This window comes from Coffea arabica, chromosome 6e, assembly GCF_036785885.1.
Source record: "Coffea arabica cultivar ET-39 chromosome 6e, Coffea Arabica ET-39 HiFi, whole genome shotgun sequence".
Classification (NCBI taxonomy): Eukaryota; Viridiplantae; Streptophyta; class Magnoliopsida; order Gentianales; family Rubiaceae; genus Coffea; species Coffea arabica.
In genome coordinates, this window is record NC_092321.1 from 52,988,775 (window position 1) to 53,008,512 (window position 19,738).

Below are 19,738 nucleotides of genomic sequence, written 5' to 3' on the forward strand. Positions count from 1 at the left end.
CAAGTAATGGTTCAAATTGCAATTACTCTAGGACTCAACTGCAATAAATTGGAACACAATAGGGCCTTAGTAGCATGAGGAGGAACATGTGGGCAAAAGTGCAATTTTCAAAAATTTTCATCCAAGTTCATGCAAGCTACGAATGACATCAAGCTTCTGCAACTACTTCATATGCTCTAGCAACCGAATAAGAAAATCTGCTGCACATTTCCCTCAAACCCAGATTTCTTGAGCACAACTTTGATTAGATATCTCCAAACCAACATCACAAATTCAGACTAAACAACCAACTTCATAGTTACCACCATTCAAACAAGCAGAAAACTTAGCAAGACCTAGTGCAAAAAATCTGGAAAAGACATGCAAAAATGGTTCGGCAAAACTAATTGTTTATTTTCCAGCAAAGTATTCGAACATGATTCAAGTGTTTTAAAGACTCCAACATGCAAACTCAACACCAATCAATCACTGCCCCTTTCCACACCAAATTAACTATCAAATTAGGATGGCCAAGGCTTGGTGAGTGGTCATGGAGAAGAAAACAGCAAAATAGATGCAGCAGCCTTTGCTCTGCTGCGCATTTTGCCGCTTCATACTAGCATGGATGAAATGCCGAGAACAATGTGCAAAACTTCATTATTCATCAATCAAACTCACACATCTGCAAACATAAATCCTAACATAGCTTAAACATGGATGCCTACCCCTAACTATCCCAAACGAGATGATCCAGGCCCAAGAAAACAAGAATAACAAAAATGCAGCAAAGAAACTTAGCAGAAACATACGTTCATGCCATTTTTCACTCAACCGAAATGTATCCCCACGAGGCCTTAACACATTAACTGATTCAGCAACTGACTAAAAATAAAGCAAAGAAAGCAACTGATCATCTGGGCATGAACATAAACCCAGCCGAAAGTTCCTTTAGAGCAACTGAGGTTCTTTTACTTATAATGCAGACAGTCTATCTCTATAATGGATTCACCGTATTACAGCAATTCATCCTTTTTAGTTTCATACACGATAACAAACTGCTTTGATAGCAAACATATCCATGAAATCACAGTCAAACAATAAATAACAACAAGAACATTAAAACACTTCAACTTCAGCAACCCAAAAGATCGAATTTTATCAAAATTGCTGCAACGAAACCGAAAGCTACAAGCTTGTTAAAGCAAAAATTATTCTACACTTAAATGTCAGCCAAACACACTCTAAGCTCAAGCCATGATATCAACAAGTATAGTTTTCAACTCTCAACATAAAAACTGGGATTCAAACACCCAAAAAGAGTCAAAACACAGGAGTATCCCAATCTGAAAATTTTCTTTCGTAACTTGTTTCGTTTAACTGAATAAACCAACTAAACAACACACTAATCACAGGCTTCACTCAAAACCAAAAAGTTCAGCAAAATGACTAGCTAGCCATACTTTCTACCAGTCCAAAGGAACAGAGCATGAACAACAATACTTTCTCACACAAAATTTCAGATACAAATCACACAAAGTTGGAAACTTTCTTTGTTTTCTCACTCATTTGGAGCATGTTTATGCGAAATCAGTCCCACGAAACCCCCCATTTACTACCCCAAACCCTCTAATATTACAACTTCCTAACATTGTTAAGATAAACCCCGACAAATCACTTATCAACCACCTATTAGCAACAACTGCCATGTGCGACAGAAAAGAAAATGCAGCAAAGGCATAAAAACTTGCAATAAGTTCATGCCCTGTCATATCAATCACACAACTAGCCACCATACCAGAACCTCAATCTAAGCACAGATTTTAGGAAAAGAAAACAACATCAAATGGATTTTTGAGGAAGTGGGCAAAGCTCCGTATACCTAGACAGCAAAGGAAGCAGCTTTGAAGGTCGGTGGAAGTAGCTTCCCGTGGGTGAAGGCACTTCAGTTCCTGAATTTCTTCCTTCTTGTTCACTCTCTTCTTCCAGTTTTTCTTTATACCCGTAACCTCCCTCAATCTCCTCTCACAGCCTTTTTCCTCTCAGTTTTCTGGTTCTTTCGGTCTCTCTGTTTTTCGCTTATGCAGCCGCCAATTCTTTTTCTCAACCCTCTAAACCCTTAGCTCCCTTTTTATATCAGACTCCAACCCTAAAAACCTCATCTCGATGGTTCATAAACAGCTTCAGGTCACCGTTTCTCTCTCAGCCATCGGATTGGCCTCAACTTCTAATTTTTTTTTTTTGCTTGTCGATGAAAGCCAGGTGTAACAGTACTAACATGATCGAAGGGAGTTAAAAAAACAAGGAAAATAGCTGAAAAAATGCAGCTGCAAACTTGCGACTTTATTTTCTGCTAATATGATATCAAGGAGAAGCAGCGAGCGTGCCTAGCACGTGCGCGTGAGTCTCTCTTTTTTTTTATTTATGAACTAACATTTAATTTAAGTGAACAAACAATGTTAACTTGTAATTGAAGCTAAAACGAAACAAAATCCTATAATTGAATCTAAAAAATTAAAGTATATTTTTGTGAGTAATTTTTTCCTCTTTTCTGATGAATTTTGGAGCCAAAGTGTCTTAAAAAAATGAAAATATAAAGAGACAAAAAAAAAATAAATAACTAACATGAAAAATAATAGTGAATAAAAATAGACTAAAAATTTGGTGTCTACAACAAGTTCTAAAGAAATTTGGAGTGGTAGAAGATATTTTGTTTGCATCTCAAAGTTTTTGGATGCTTTGCTTATTCCTATGTTCCTGATCAGTTAAGAAAACAACTTGATGATAAAGGGGAAAAGTGTGTATTTATTAGTTATAGTGAAGTTTCTCAAGCTTACATTTTGTATAATCCTATGTCAGAGAAGGTGATAGTGGGTGTGTAAGATAAAATTTAAGCCAGTGGAGAAGTGGATAGGTACAAGGTGAGATTAGTGGTGAAGGGATACAAGCAAAAATTCGGAATTGACTATTTTGAGGTGTTTGCTCCTTGTTGCTAGGCTTGATACAATCTGTATGATAATTTCTCTAACTATCTAAAATAATTAGAGTATTTATCAAATGGATGTCAAGTCGACTTTCTTGAATGAAATTCTCAATAAAGAAGTATATGTGGAGTAACCTGCAAGTTTTGTCAAAAGTGATTAGAAAAATAAGGTGTACAGGTTGAAAAGGGCGTTGTATGGATTGAAACAAGCACTAATGGTGTGGTATATCCGAATTGATTCCTATTTTCTAACTTGTGATTTTCAGAGATGTGCGTATAAGCATACTTTATATATTAAATTTTCTGTCTGTGGTGATATGCTCATTGTGTGCTTGTACGTAGATGATTTGATTTTTACAGGAAATAATTCAGAGATGATTATAGATTTCAAAGAGGCCATGATTAAGCAGTTTGAGATGACAGACATGGAACTTATGTTGTATATTTTAGGAATTGAAGTCTTTTCAATCTGATAGTGAAATTTTTATATTTTAAAAGAAATATGCAAGTAACTATTCTGTTAGTTTTTTTTTTTTAAAGAAAGAAAGAAAAAAGAAAAAGAAAGAAATGGGAATTTTTTTTTTACCCTCCCTTTGTGGAACAAGACGTGAGCACGTCTTGTGGGTCTACAGTCTTCTAATGTTGAGGTTGAATAATTCCTTATTAGCACATGCTCTCGAGGTGCGGGTACGTCTTGTCGCCTTGTCATTCGCTGAAATATTTAAAATTGAAATATGAGCTCTCCGTCAACAAGATGTGGGCACGTCATATTGGTTCATAGTCTTTTGACCGTAGAATTGGTTTATTCTACATTAGCACATGCCCCCAAGGGGCGGACACGTCTTGTTGGGTGGACGTTTGCTAATCATCAAAAAATGAAAATTAAACCTGCCAACTATGTGAAAACTAGGATAAACATAATAAAACACATAATAAAAATGGATAATTAATAGAAAAAGAATTGGATTGCCTCCCAATAAGTGCCTTTCTTTAACGTCTTTGGTTAGACAGGGCCAAATATCGCTCAAACAATATAGGTGGGATCTTCAAAATGTATTTTGTCCACCTTCTCTATTGAAACACCTTCATGATAGGGTTTAAGGCGATGACCATTAATCACAAATTTTTTATCCGTCTGTAAACTCTGAATTTCCATTGCACCATAGTAAAAGATATTATTCACAATAAATGCACCAATCCAGCGAGAACACAACTTACTTGAAAAGAATGTCAAACTAGATTGATAAAAAAGAACCTTTTGCCCAACTATAAAGAATTTTCTTGCAACTTGTTGATCATGAAAAATCTTCGTTTTCTCCTTATAAATGGTTGCATTCTCATTGGTCTCATTCCTCAACTCCTCCAATTCTTGCAATTGGAGTATTCTATGCACCCCGGTCTTGTCGAGATCTATGTTACATTTCTTTATCACCCAATATGCTTTGTGCTCGAATTCAACTGGCAACTGATGTGGCTTTCCAATTACCAACCTATAGGAAAATATTCCTATAGGAGTCTTGTAGGCAGTCCTATAAGTCCATAATGTATTTTCCAACTAGAACTCCAATATTTCCTATTGGGGCGAACTATCTTTTCCAATATAAATTTGATTCCTCGATTCGAGACCTCTACTTGGCCATACATTTGGGAGTGATATGACGTAGAAACCTTATGAGTCACTCCATATTTTCGGAATAGAGATGCTAGCACTTTATTACAGAAATGTTTTCCTCTATCACTGACTATAGCTTGTGGTAGGTTAAAACGAACAAAAATATGTGATCAAATGAAATTTACAACCACTTTAGAATCATTAGTGCGGGTGGCTTTTACTACCACCCATTTCAACACATAATCTACAGCCAACAATATATAAAGAAAATCATAAGACGAAGGGAAGGACCATAAAATTAATACCCCATATGTCAAAAGTTTTATAAAAAATCATAGGGGTTTGGGGCATCTAATTTCGATGGGATATGTTTCCTACCCTTTGACATCTATCACATGACTTATAGAACAAGTACGCATCTTTGAAGATGGTGGGCCAGTAAAAATCGATTTCTAACACCTTGCAAGTCGTCCTTTGCGGTCCAAATGACCTCCACATGTATAAGAGTGATAAAATATTAAAATTGAATTAAATTCACTCTCACTTACGCATCAACGCAGTACTTGATTCGCATATTACTTCCATAAGTAGGGATCATCCCACAAGTAATACTTGACATCACTTCGAAACTTATCTCGTTTTGCCTTTGACCAACATGTAGGCAATTGATTAGTGATCAAATAATTCACAATATTTGCATACTAAGGGAGAGAAGAGTGAGTAGAAAATAGTTGTTCATTAGGGAAAGTCTTCCTTATTACGAAATCGTCTTGAGCAACGGGTAAGTGACTCAAATGGTTCGCAACTAAATTTTCAACTTCTTTCTTATCATGAATCTCCAAATCAAATTTTTGTAGAAATAAAATCTACCTGATCAATCTTGATTTAGCATCCTTCTTGGTCAACAAATACCACAATGCTGTATGGTCAGAATACACACTTTAACCCCTAGCAAATAAGAACGAAATTTTTCTAAAGAAAAAATGACTGTTAAAAGCTCCTTTTCAGTGGTCGTGTAATTGAGTTGTACTCCATTCAAAACTATAGACGCATAATAGACCATATGTGCAGCATTTCCAGTCCTTTGGCTCGGTACAGTCGCTACTGCGCTATTGCTTGCGACGCACATGATTTCAAACGGGAGATTCCAGTCCGGAGATTGTATGATGGGTGGGGAAGTTAATAACTCCTTCAAGTAATCGAGCGCCTTCTTGCACTCCTCATCAAAATCAAATGTCATATCTTTTTGCAGGAGTTTAAACAAGAGTGCTCCAATTTTGGAGAAATTCTTGATAAATCTGCGATAAAAGCCTACATGTTCTAAAAAGGAGCGCACTTTTTGCACACTAGTGGGGTATGGTTAGGGGTGAGTAAATTTGGTAAAAACCGAATTCATATCCGATTTCAAATTCAATTTGGTAATTTGAAATCAGGTATTTAGTAATTTGGTACATAAGCGGTATTTACCAAATTCACAGAATTCTAATGTGGTATGAAATAGGTAATAGGATTATCAATTTGATAATAACCGATTTCGAATTCAAATTTGGTAAAATGAAATAGAGTACCGTATTACCGCATTCCAATACCAAATTAGTTTATAAATTTATATATTATATAGATAAATGCTATTTACTATTAATACATTATATAGGTAAGGCTATTAATAATAGATAATATATAGTATTATCATGTACCTATAATAATAAAAATATATAATGATGTAAAATATACTATTTTAGTATTTGTTATATGATTATAATAATACAAATATACAATAATACATAACTATAATATTTACCCTTTTATACATAACTAGAATTAGATAATAAGTATAAATATAGTACTAAATATTAAACATAATTAGTAATTAGAATTTAAACATTGGCTCATCATTCATATTTGGATTATTAAATATTTGAATGTATAATGTTTAACTTGCAAGTATTAGTATACTCTAAATCTACATTACATATACAATATGTGAATTTATATTCTTTAATCACTATTATTGTTTAAACGAAGACAACTAAGCAGTTTAAGCGAATGTATATGAATTGCATATCAACATATTAGTGTATTAGCATTCACCGTTAAACTAGAACTGTCAATGGGGCTGGGCCAACTCGAGCTCGGCTCGTTCGGCCCGACAAAAAACCCGATGAGCCCGACATTTTAGTGAATCGGTTTGAGTCTGAACCTAAAAATTTAATTCGAATTAAATATGAGCCGAGCTTGGGCCCTATTAGGCTCAAATCCGATATAGGCCCAACCCTTTAATTATCTGTATATATATATATATAATTTTATATTTTGATATTATGTATAATTATATATCCAAATATATTATTATTAAATACTAAATATATATATATATTATAAAATATAAAAATACATATAAAGACTCTTTCATGAGCTTTCTTGAGAGCCAATATTAGTTATGCATAACTGAATCTCTAACTTTTCTTATTGGTTGAATAAATTTTTGTGTTGGCATAATATTGGTTGATTTCTTTTTGATCTACAAACACAAATCATCAAACATGTTTGGATTCAAATCACAAGATTATAAAAAAAATTTTCAACTTTTAAAGATGTATTGGTTTATAATCGCATGTTTTATTACTATTTTTCATGCATTTTGAACGAATTAAATATAAATATTGTTGAAAAAATTTTGGTTTATATACTTTTTAAGAACTATTATTTGTTCATATTTAATTTTAATATTATAGTCTTGTAAATGTTAAATTAGTTTTACAACTTAATAGTTATAATAATTATATTAAGAAAATTAAGGAGTAATAAGTGAGTTTGGACTAAACCCGATTAAGGCTCATAACTCAAATATTATGTGAGTTGAATATGAGTTTCATATTTATGAACCCGAAACTCATAGCCCGAAGTCCGAAATTGTTCCAAATTAAATGAGCTGAGCTTGAGCTTATGAAAGCCCGACTCATTAGACCTAATTGACAGGCCTAGTTGAAAGCAATCAAGTTATTTGTAAATTAAACATTTAAACTATATAAAAAATAAAAATAAATGTAAGTGTAATGCAATTCATCATTAGTAAATTATAAGTGACTAAATATATACAACTACACAAATGAGTCCCTTTAATTATGTGAAAATTACTATCCAATTCAGTTATAATCGATTTCATAACCGTTTTCGAATTCAATTCGGTAACCGAATGAATTCGGTTATTTTCAATTCGAAATTGAAAGCGGTTTAGAGTTTTACAAGTGAAATAACCGAAAAACCGAATTCAAATAACCGAATTACCAAATTTGTACTGAATGCACACCCCTAGGTATGGTAAGGAGGATATGAGATCTATTTTTGCCTTATCGACTTCAATACATTTAAATGACACTACATGACTTAAAACTATCCCATATTCAATCATAAAGTAACACTTTTTTCAATTAAGTACGAGATTGGGTTCCATACATCTTTTAAGAATTAGAGTAAATTCTCAAGGTATTCATCGAAATTATCTCCATAGACACTAAAATCATTCATAAAGACCTCTATTATTTTTTCAATATAATTGAAGAAAATACTTACTATACATCTCTAAAAAGTTGCACGAGCGTTACACAATCCAAAGGACATTTTTCTATGCTCGAAGTTACCAAATGGGCATGTGAAAGTAATTTTCTCCTGATCCTCTGGCGCTATTCTAATTTAAAAACATCCTGAAAAATCATCCAAAAAGCAGTAGTAAGCACGACAAGCTAATCTTTCAACCATTTGATCAATGAAAGGAAGAGGATAGTGGTCCTTTTTGGTAACAACGTTTAGCTTCCGATATTCAATTCATTGCTGCCATCTCGTTGGTTTGCGAACAAAAACAAGCTCTTTATTGTTATTAGTTTCTACTGTGATTCCGGCTTTTTTTTAAACTACTTGTATTGGGCTCATTTATTGGCTATCAGAGATGGCATAAATCATTCCCTTATCCAACAATTTGAGTTTTTTTTTTTTTACAACTTCCATCATAAGAGGATTTAGTCTTCTCTGTGTTTGTTTTATAGGTTTTGCATTTTTTTTTCAAGCTATATTATGTGCATGCACAAAGAGGGGTTTATGCCTTTGATGTCAGCTATTATTCATCCTATTATCTCTTTGTGATTTTTTAGAATGTGAATCAATCTCTTCTCCTGACTGGGGTCTAATTTTGCGTAAATGATGACTGGAAACGTCTCTTTATCTCCTAGATATGTGTATTTCAAGTGCTTTAGTAGAGACTTCAGTTTTAATTCAGGTGCCTGCACCACAGAAGGTAACAGCTTTTGATGAGACCCTAGTGTAAAAAGGAGTGCAAGTCCATACCTTATTTTAGTAGATGTCAACGGCTGCAGTGCTCCAATCATGCATTCAAGTTCTTCTCCTAATTTCACATCATAAGTTGCTCCCAACTCGAGATGTTTAGTAAGAGTGACCTCTAGCTCATCTTTGCCATCAATCTTAAAAATTTTCTATACCATAGGGTCAATCACACTCATAATAAAGACAGAATGAGAATCAGATGGGTATTTCAAAGCATCAAATATATTGAAATGAACCACCTCCCCATCAAATTTCATTGTAAGTGTGTGCTATTTAACATCTATTTTTGTTTCAATTATGCTCAAAAAGGGGCCTCCCAAGTATAACCAGTGACAGATTTAGTGAACGCTCATCATTCATGTCAAGCATATAAAAGTCAGTTGAAAACACCAATTCATTAATTTGGACCAAGACATCTTCAACTAATCCATCGGAGTATGCATTAGTATAATCGGCTAATTGAATTATAATACTTGTATCTTTCAAGGGTCCTAAATTTAAGGAGGTATAAATACTTTTCGACATCACATTAATAGAAACTCCTATATCTAGCATAACCTTCCTAATCCTGGTATTTTCTATACGACAGGGGATAGAAAGCATACCAGAATCTCTACACTTCAGTGAAAGTTTCTTTTGCAGTACGACTGAAACATTCTTTCCCACCACAATTCTTTCATCGCATCTCAATTTTTTTCGATTGATGCATAAATCCTTCAGAAATTTGGCATATTTGAGCACCTGGTTAATTGCATCCAACAGAGCAATATTTCTCTCCACCTTTCTGAATACCTCTAGGATCTCCTTCTCCTTATCTTGTCTTTTTGGTTTCTCCAACCTGTTAGAAAAGGTAGTGGGTTAGTATTAATTTTAATTGAAGGGTTGAGAGTTACCTTAGGAGTTGTCTTATTTCTGACTTCTTCCTCTAGCTCTTTTTTAATCTGATCGTCGCTCTTATCATTTGGAACTACATGTTTTGGCTCTTCAATTTTCTTTCCATTTCTGAGGGTTATGGCGCTTACATTCTTTGGATTCACCTCAAGTTAAGAAGGTAGTTTCCCCGGTCCTTGGAATTCCGAACGATTTATCACAGGGGTCAGCCGATTCACCTGATTTCTCAAATCTTGTATACTTGCATTCGTCCTCTGCTGAAACTGCAAGGTGTTTTGTTGTAGTTACGCGGTGTTCGCAACTAATGTTCTCACCATATCCTCAAGAGATATGTTTGTGTTGGATGAAGAGGATTGAGGTCTTGAGGGGTGCTGTGGCTGAAACCCTTGTTGCCTATTAGGGACAGAATTTTGCTTATCCTCCCCGTAGTTAAAATTTGGGCGGTCCATTCAACCTGAAATATACGTGTTGGAGTAAGGGTCGCACTATCTACGGGATGTAGGAGTGTATCCAACCATGTTTTCTTGTTCCGTACCATCATCTTATAGCATTGGATATCCATCAGTTGGATGACTAACATCCTTGCAAATTCTATAGGTTTTGGCTTGATGTACATTTTTCATTGTTGTTTGGCGAACCATAGAGGTCAACACTGTCAACTGCTCTGGCATAAATCATTCCCATATCCAACAATTTGATTATTATTTTTTTTTACAACTTTTATCATTAGAGAATTTAGTCTCCTCTATGCTTATTTTACAAGTTTTGCACTTTCTTCAAGCCGTATTCTGTGCATGCACAAAAAGGGGTTTATGCCTTTGATGTCAGCTATTTTCATCTTATTGCCTCTTTGTGGTCTTTTAGAATGCGATTCAATCTCTCCTCCTGACTGGAGTCTAATTTTACAGAAATGATGACTGGGAGCGTTTCTTTATCTCCTAGATATGCGTGCTTCAAGTACTCCAGTAGAGACTTCAATTCTACTTTAGGTGCCTGCACCACAGAAGACAACAGCTTTTGATGAGACTTTAGTGTAAAAAGGGAAAAAAGTTCTTACATTGTCTTAATAGATGCCAACAGCTGCAGTACTCCAATCATGCATTCAAACTCGTCTCCTAATTTCACATCATAAGTTGCTCGCAATTCGAGATGTTTAGTAAGAGTGACTCTCAATTCGAGATGTTTAGTAAGAGTGATCTCTAACTCATTCCTGCCATCAATCTTAAAAATTTTCTGTACCACAGGGTCAATCACACTCATAGTAAAAACAAAATGAGAGTCAGATAGGTATTTCATAACGTCAAATATATTAAAATGAATCACCTCCCCATCAAATTTCATTGTAAATGTGCTCTAAATAACATCTATTTTTATCCCAATTGTGCTAAAAAAGGGTCTCCCTAATATAATCGGTGATGGATTTAGTGAACGCTCATTATTCATGTCAAGCACATAAAAGTCAGTTGAAAACACCAACTCATTAATTTGGATCAAGACATCTTCAACTAATCCATTGGGGTATGCATTAGTATGATCGGTTAATTGAATTATAATGTTTGTTTCCTTTAAGGGTCTTAGATTTAAGAAAACATAAATACTCTTCGGCATCATATTAATAGAAACTCCTAAATCGAGCATAACATTGCTAATCTTGGTATTTCCTATATGACAGGGGATAGAAAATATATCTGGATCTCCCCACTTCGGTGAAAATTTCTTTTGTAGCACAGCTAAAACATTTTTCTCCACTACAATTCTTTCATCGCCTCTCAATTTCTTTCAATTGATGCATAAATTCTTTAAAAATTTGGCATATTTGGGCACCTGCTTATTGCATCCAACAGAGGAATGTTTATCTCCACATTTCTGAATACCTCTAGGATCTCCTTCTCCTTATCTTGCCTTTTTGGCTTCTTCAACCTGTTAGAAAAAAGTGGTGCGTTAGTATTAATTTTAACTGAAGGGTCGAGGGTTACCTCAGGAGTTGTCTTGTTTCTGTCTTCTTCTTCTAGCTCATTTTTAATCTGATCATCGCTCTTGTTCTTTTGAACTATAGGTTTTGGCTCTTCAATTTTCTTTCCACTTTTGAGGGTCATGGCACTTACATTCTTTGGATTCACTTCAGGTTGAGAAGGTAGTCTCGCCGGTTCTTGAAATTCTGGACGGTTTATCACAGAGGTTAACTAATTCACCTGATTTCTCAGATCTTGTATACTTGCATTCGTTCTCTGCTGAAACTGCAAGGTGTTTTGTTGTAGTTGCGCGGTATTCGCAACCAATGTTTTCATCATATCCTCAAGAGATGTGTATGTGTTGGATGAAGAGGATTGAGGTCTTGAGAGATGTTGTGGCTGAAACCCTTGTTGTCTCTTAGGGACAGAATTTTGCTTATTCCTCTCGTAGCTAAAATTTGGGTGGTCCTTCTAATCCGAATTATACGTGTTGGAGTAAAGGTCGTACTGTCTATGGGGCACGGGCACGTATCCAGCCATGTTTACTTGTTCCGTGCTATCATCTTGCAGCATTAGACACCCATCAGTTGGATGACTAATATCCTTGCAAATTCCACAGGTTTTGACTTGCTATACATTTCCCATTGCCATTTGGCGAACTATAGAAGTCAACTCAGCCAATTGTTCTTGCACCGATGAAATGCTTATCTTATTGACGCGACAAGTTGGAGTATCCTCTCTTGCGCTGAACTGCTGGGAGTTTTTCAACCATCCCCTCAATTAATTTCCAAGTTTTTCAAGGGGTTTTATTCACTAAAGCACCTCCACTTGTAGTGTCGATAATGCTCCTATCTCTATAGAGCAGGCCTTCATAGAAATACTGGATGAGGAGTTGTTCGCTAATTTGATGTTGGGGACAACTTGTGCTCAATTTCTTGAATCTCTCCCAGTACTCATAAAGGGACTCTTCATGGCTCTGTTTGATTCCACAGATCTCTTTTTGTAAGCTAGTAGCCCGAGACGCAGGGAAGTATTTTTCGAAGAACTTTCTTTTCATGCCTATCTATGTTGTGATACTTTCTACTGGCAAGTAGTATATTCAATCTTTGGCAGCCCCCTTCAATGAAAAAGGGAACACCCTCATCTTGATTTGCTCCTCAGTGACGCCAGGTGATTTCGTGCAAACTACTATGAACTCATGCAGGTACTTGTGGGGTTCTTCATCTAGCAAACCATGAAAATTGGAGGGAAGGTGTATTAGTCTTGATTTCAATTCAAACGTTACATTTTTAGCAAAATCAAGAAAAGTTATGCAAAGAGACTGCTGATTTAAATTTGGAGCAGCCAACTCCCTCAAGGTCTGATTGTTATTTGCCATAATAACTTCCTCATACTCAGAATCGCTGGAGTAGTCACTTGCAGATTCCAATAAATCTACAGCCAAATTAAGCCCTGGAGATGCAGTAAATGACAGCTCTCTTTTTCGTATTCAGGTTTCTTTTCGTAGGCTATGTGCTATCTTCTCAACCTCGGGATCAAAGATTAAGTCACCTATACGAGAAGAACGAGGCATAAACTAGCAAAAATACTAAAAAATAAAATAAAATCAAGAAAAGAAACAAATATTCTAACGCCGATCTTCAGCAATGGCGTAAAAAATTGACAGATATCGGGCTTGTACAATAATAAAATCCTACTTTCAAATATGTAAACGAGTACAATGGCAAGTAAGGTCGTTTTTACAGGAATTGGGAGGAAAATCTGTTTCTTTCCAAGTGAGAATTAATTGGGAGAATTTGGACAATTGAAAATAAAAATAAACAATCAATGCAAATTAAAAATAATTAAACTAAAACAAGTTAAACTTAATTCAAGGATAAACGAGGTCTGGTCAAGGAAATAACTTCGGGAGTGGTTCAAACAATTGATCATCAATGCAATAATTATTTCAATTATTTACTTATAAATAGGTTATAGTTGTTATACAAGTGATAAACAACCAATTTTTCCTTAGTGTCTCGATAGTTAAGGTACATCCGTTAACTACTTCTCTAATCAAGAAATAATCCTAGGTATGTCGATCAAATTTAATTTCTTGATTGCATTAAAAATCAGAAAAATCCTATTCTAATTAACAAACATACTACCGAGGTTTGTTTAAATTAGATCGTATGTCTCCCTAACATGACCCCAATCATATTAGTTGTTACTAATTTAAGATAATTAAACAATTACAGATTTAACTATTCTAATTGACAATAGTTCGTTAGGTTGAATTAAATATCAGACGCCTTTGATATTTAAACAACTAACAGCCATAAGAAATTTAAGCAGAAGACGTACAAATACTAACGAATAAAAGAAATTGATAAAAAATGATTAGATCTCATAGATGTTGATAAACCAAGCCCTTTGTTTATTCCTCGGCTAGAAATAGAGAATTTAGTTGCACATCATTGCGATTGAACAACACGAATTGATTGGAGTGTTTTTCATAACCATCCGACAATGTCCAAAACGTAAGAAAAGAAAAATGATGAAGGCGACTAAAAGCTTTCTGCATTTTTCCGTGAGTAGTCACTAGACCGATTGCCTATTCTTTATACTAATAGTTCGGCCTCCAATTGCTAATCAAAAATAGGATTCTAATTGAAAAAGGAAATTTCAAAAAATAATCCTAATTGTTCCCTTAATAAAAACATCTAAGAAAAATGACAATTTTCTAATCTTTGCTTGACTCTCTACGTAAACTCCATCTTGGCTTTGGAAACTCGCGCTTGATAATGAACTTTAAGAAAATTGCCCCTTTTTGCAATTTTTCGCTCCAATGCCCTATAATTAACACAAAACACCAAATATAAATAGAATCTGACAATTAAAATAATATTTGGCAAGAATAAAGGAAAAATTAATTATAAATTTAATAACAAATTTCAACATATCATGTTTAAAACTGTCATCCGGGTCTGATAAAATGCATGTGTTAATTGAGTTTAGTTCTATGTACTTTGTCCTTATTGATTTTTGTTTTTTCATCTATATCATTTGGCCAGGGTGATTATCATTGGTTTTCTTGTATTTTCATATATTAGTAATAGTTCACGTGCTTTGCACGTGATTGTAATATCTTAAAATATATTATTTTTCAGATACTAAAAATTTTTTATGAAATTTTGATTATCAACATCATAATATAGTATTTTTATGTTATTTATTTTTTAAGCTAGTTACTTTTAAAAATTTTATGAAATGAAAAGAGGCAGAAAACATTCCAATGTAGTTGACATATCCCTTAGGATTGACTTTGAAATCATGAACCAAATATTTTTTGATTTATAGCTTGAACTCCAACATATCAACTATTGATAATATCATGTTTTACCAAAATTATTGTATATTCATGACTCTATTGCATATAAACCACAATCATCACAATTTTTTATAAACGAAGAATATAATTAAGTTAGAAAAATAAACATTAATGTAATTTGAATTCTTTGTATTATGTTAATTCTATTTTTGTCAATAATGGAGTATAAATGATCCACCACGTAAAGTTTTTTTGGCTTGTGCATTTTAACAATTGAAATTTTATAGATAGAGATAGTTGGAGTTTTTCTATTTTCCTTTTCTTTTATTCATGTTTTTAGCACAATCCAATGCGAAGCAAGAGCAACAACAAGTCTACTTTTTTCATATGAGCACAATATTTTTTGTTTTAATATTAGTTTTTTTGATGATCATGAAATTGGAATGAGAATTGTGGCTAATTAATAATTTTAATATTAATTTTTTGTATATTGCCATGTTTTAGTTTTTAATTGTCAACTTTTAATCCATAACCACTATCATTATTATCAATTATTGGAATGCATTAAATCTGTCTAATTACAATTGTCACTATAAATGAAATTTACTTAATTGTAAAGCTTTTCATTTCATAACTGCTTCCATTATTCACTAATATTGCAATATAATAAATATATGTAATCATTTGAAAAATAAGAGTATTTTGGATATCACCAAAAACAATTTGGATATCATTTTCATTTTATCATTCTTCATTTTATATTTACTCTTATTATAATTCTTATTTTATCATTAGAGATGGTTTCTGACTTGATGGATGGATTTGGTTTGCTCAAACCAATATAAATGAAGCATTACTATATTATTGTCAATAACAATGTTTGTCTTCCTCTGGATATCAGTGATTTGGATGTTGTCTTTGGTATTACTTGAATTGTATTCTAGCATTTTAATTCATTTGCTATTTACTTTATGTCATTTTATAAATAGTTTTCAATTTTATTTTAGTTTTTCTTGTTTTGATCGGTTGTTATTAATGATAATAGTGGTTTGTATGGTGCTATTTTAGATTTCTTTTTTCTAGTTTAACATTGCTATTTCAGTTATAAAGGTGTCATCATTTTTTGTATATTGAAATTTCATTGGGTGTAACATGAAAAATTCTTCATATTGGTAAAAGTGCATAATTGTAAAATTTGCTCATGATATTTGTGTGAAGATATACAGATGAATAAGGGTTTTCTTGTCATTGTATGTTTCTCCATTTTCTAAAGAGTAGCTATTTTTTGAAATTGATTTTTTTTAACAATCTCAACTAATGACTAATGAGAAAATTTTCATGCTTCAATTAAGAAATTTTGATACATATAATAATAGGAGATGGAGTCCAAGGGTAGGTAAATAGTTTTTAATGAGAAATTTTTAATTATAATTACCAATACCATTAAAATGTAATCAATTGGAGTGTTTTATTTCTTAATTAGTGCCACATTAAAATGCAATAATTCTAATTAAAAGACATGAGAGTAATTTAGGGATAACAAAAACTAAGATAAAAAAGTGCTTACACTTGCACTCCCCAATACCAACGTTCATACTTTTTATGTAGTAATGATAATGATGTTAGTATTTCCAGCACTCCAGTAATATCACATATGATTTCAGTAAAAGTTGAAATTGCTAGTTCTAACTCTCATCCAAACACCACATGTCATTGAAGTGTCCTTTATATTCAGAACCACCAAGCTTTTAAACAGCCTAACTCTCACTCCACTGACTTCTCATTGTACCCATTAGTTCCTTATTAGTTACTACTGGAGTGATTAGGGGAATATTGACTTAAAATATTAACTTAAAAGTAGCTTTCAAAATTCATGTATTTGGATTGGTTGGCAGGGAGTTTTAGCCCATTTATAGGGGAGACTCTATCAAAAATTTTTAAAAAATTGTACTAAGTTGTTTAAAAAGTTTTCAAAAATTTTTAAAAAATTGTACTAAGTTGTTTAAAAAGTTTTAACAAACACATGCTGCAATTAATTTTTAAATTTTTTTTTGGTTCATTCACTCCATCATGTTCATATATTTTTCTCAAACGTATTTTTCTTTTCTCCATTTGTTTAACTAGAACACTACTAATTGATTATAAAATTCATCGGCAATACTCCAAATATCTAACAACTCATAAATAAATTCCAAGTAAACAATTAGTTTGCAACAAGATGCACGTACACTTTGTTCCTCCTATAATATTCAATTTACAGCCCAAAGTGCAACGTACTTACATACGAGTCCTATGTATACCAACAAAGGGTATAAGTCTAAAAAATTTCAAACTAAACTTAGTATATTCTTGCTACTCTTTGTCATTAACCTTATAGAATGTTAAAAACCAACCTCGAGAAGTTAGCCTTTATTCCACCTATCACCCATTTGAATACTCAAATCAAATGCTAAAGTGCAGTGAAAGTCCTATAATTGCCTACAAAGGACAAAACTCTGGACAATTCACCTAACTTCTCGCTAAGCACAATCACCTAACGTAAATTTGGTTCTAGAAGGTCACTTTCAGATTGTAAGTACCAATTTTCTTTTCTCCATTTGTTGCACCAGCATACTTCTTGCCTACCACAAAATCATTGGTAATATTCCAGATTTTAACAAAGCCACAGAAAATCCCAAGTAACTCACCTAGATTTAAATATGCAATACTTAGTTCCTTGTGTCACCATTTGGACATTCAATTTAAATCCTAAAGTGCAACATCCATGTATATCAGTCCTCTAATTGCTTGCAAAGAACCAAACTCTGCAGAACACCAGCAAACTACAAACTAAACTTGGTATGTTGTGGTTACTCTTTGCCCTAAGCGATGTAGAATGGCAGAAACACAACCTCCAAATAAACTTTGCCGCGATATGCTCAGTTGTAATCTTAGGATTTCTCAAAATAAGTTTCATTCCTAAATAACCTTTATATTCTTTTCTCTATTTATTTAACCAAAACAATACTAATTGATCATGAATTTCATTTGCAGTGCTCTAGATATTTACCAACTGAGTAACAAATTTCAAGCCACAAACCTAAATTAGAATGGATCCCAAAAGATGCAATACTTAGTTTCAAGCCACAACCTACTAATGAGTTTAATTGGTTTTAACAAATCTATGACGGTGCTTGATGTGAACCCTGGTCGAGGCTTGTTGAGTCCTGACTCCTGAGAAATGATTGAATTGTAGCAGTCATATTAAGTAAGAATTAAGAACATGAAGAGAATACAAAAGTTCTTATTGTGGAGTTAAAATTACAAAATCCCACCTATATATAGTTCTTAATCACTACCCTTAATGCCCTGCCCTCTCAAGAATCATGACAATTAATTTGACTCAGAATTTCAATTCTTGACAATAATTTGGTCCCATCAAAAGATAATTGTCCGAGCCACAAATGAATTTTGTGATGCATAATCTGCCTTGGTGGAGAAAATTTCACAAAGCAACATTGACATTTAATATATTCCCTCTATTTCGGTATCATTAATTTTGGCAACATATTTTGGCTTGGAAAGTCGTTTAAAGGGTCATGACTACTGAGTTGGGCTATATTTGGCTACGATTAATTTTTAAATTTTTTGTGGTTCGTCATTAACTCCATCATGTTCATACAGGTGCACACAAAGTTGGTGACACGAGCACATTATCACTTGAAGAGGCTTTGGTTGGTAGCAATAGGATCAAATCCACAGAAGTACATTTTTGGAATCTAAGACTAGTTATTAAGTAAGTTTATAAGTTTACAACTTTAACAAGGTTATCTCTCTTTACGTTTACGATATTTGTCCAACTATATGAACAAGTTCATTTTACTTGAACAAGTAGGTTTTATTTGACCCCTCCAATTGTCTCGAACATGACAAATTGAGAGATACATCTTTTTTTGACCAAATTACAGGGGACTTGGAAATTTGGATTTATTATTTTGTTTTGGCTTTATTATTTTGTTTGAATCATCTTTTTTGCATTTTTACTTTTGAACCATAAAATTGATGAATGTAGAAGTATTTGGCGAATGTATTGTAATCTTTTAGGCGATTAATTAAAGTAGCTCTCAAAATTCATACATGCTTATATTGGTTGGCAAGGAGTTTTAACTCACTTATAGGGGAGGCTCTGTCAAAATTTTTTGAAAAATTCTACTAATGAGTTCATTTGGTTTTGACAAATACACGTTGCGATTAAATTTTTTAAATTCTTTTGGTTCTCTGTTATCTCCTTCGTTTTCATATAGGTGCGTACAAAGTTGGTGACATCACTTGAAGAGTCTTGGGTTGGTACCACTAGGATCAACTTCACAAAATGCATCTTTGAAATCTGAGATAAGTCATTGGGTAAGTTTACAACTACATGTAATTGCTATCAAATTAATGTTCTAGTTTTTTAAATTTTTGTTGGTATAAGAGGCCGTTTGAATATATTTGAATTTATTTTATGGTGAATTGATGAAATTAAAGTTAGGCCCATCTTTTAATTGCATGCATGTGGAGGAGAGGGGACTATGCACAAAATTATTGTAGTTTCACATTATACTATATACATGATATTATTATTGTAATTTTTTGTTCAGCTATCTAAGAAATGGTAATGATTCACAATACTTAAAAAAGTTTGGACTTGTTTATAG

At 33.2% G+C, this 19,738-nt stretch overlaps 1 non-coding gene across 1 annotated transcript; it reads left to right on the top strand.

Annotated features, from left to right (window-relative positions):
- The first annotated feature begins 12,654 nt into the window (after positions 1-12,654).
- LOC113697638 (small nucleolar RNA R71) lies at positions 12,655-12,761 on the top strand. Its single transcript, XR_003449924.1, has one exon. It is a non-coding gene; the product is annotated as a small nucleolar RNA R71 (small nucleolar RNA).
- Positions 12,762-19,738: the final 6,977 nt, after the last annotated feature.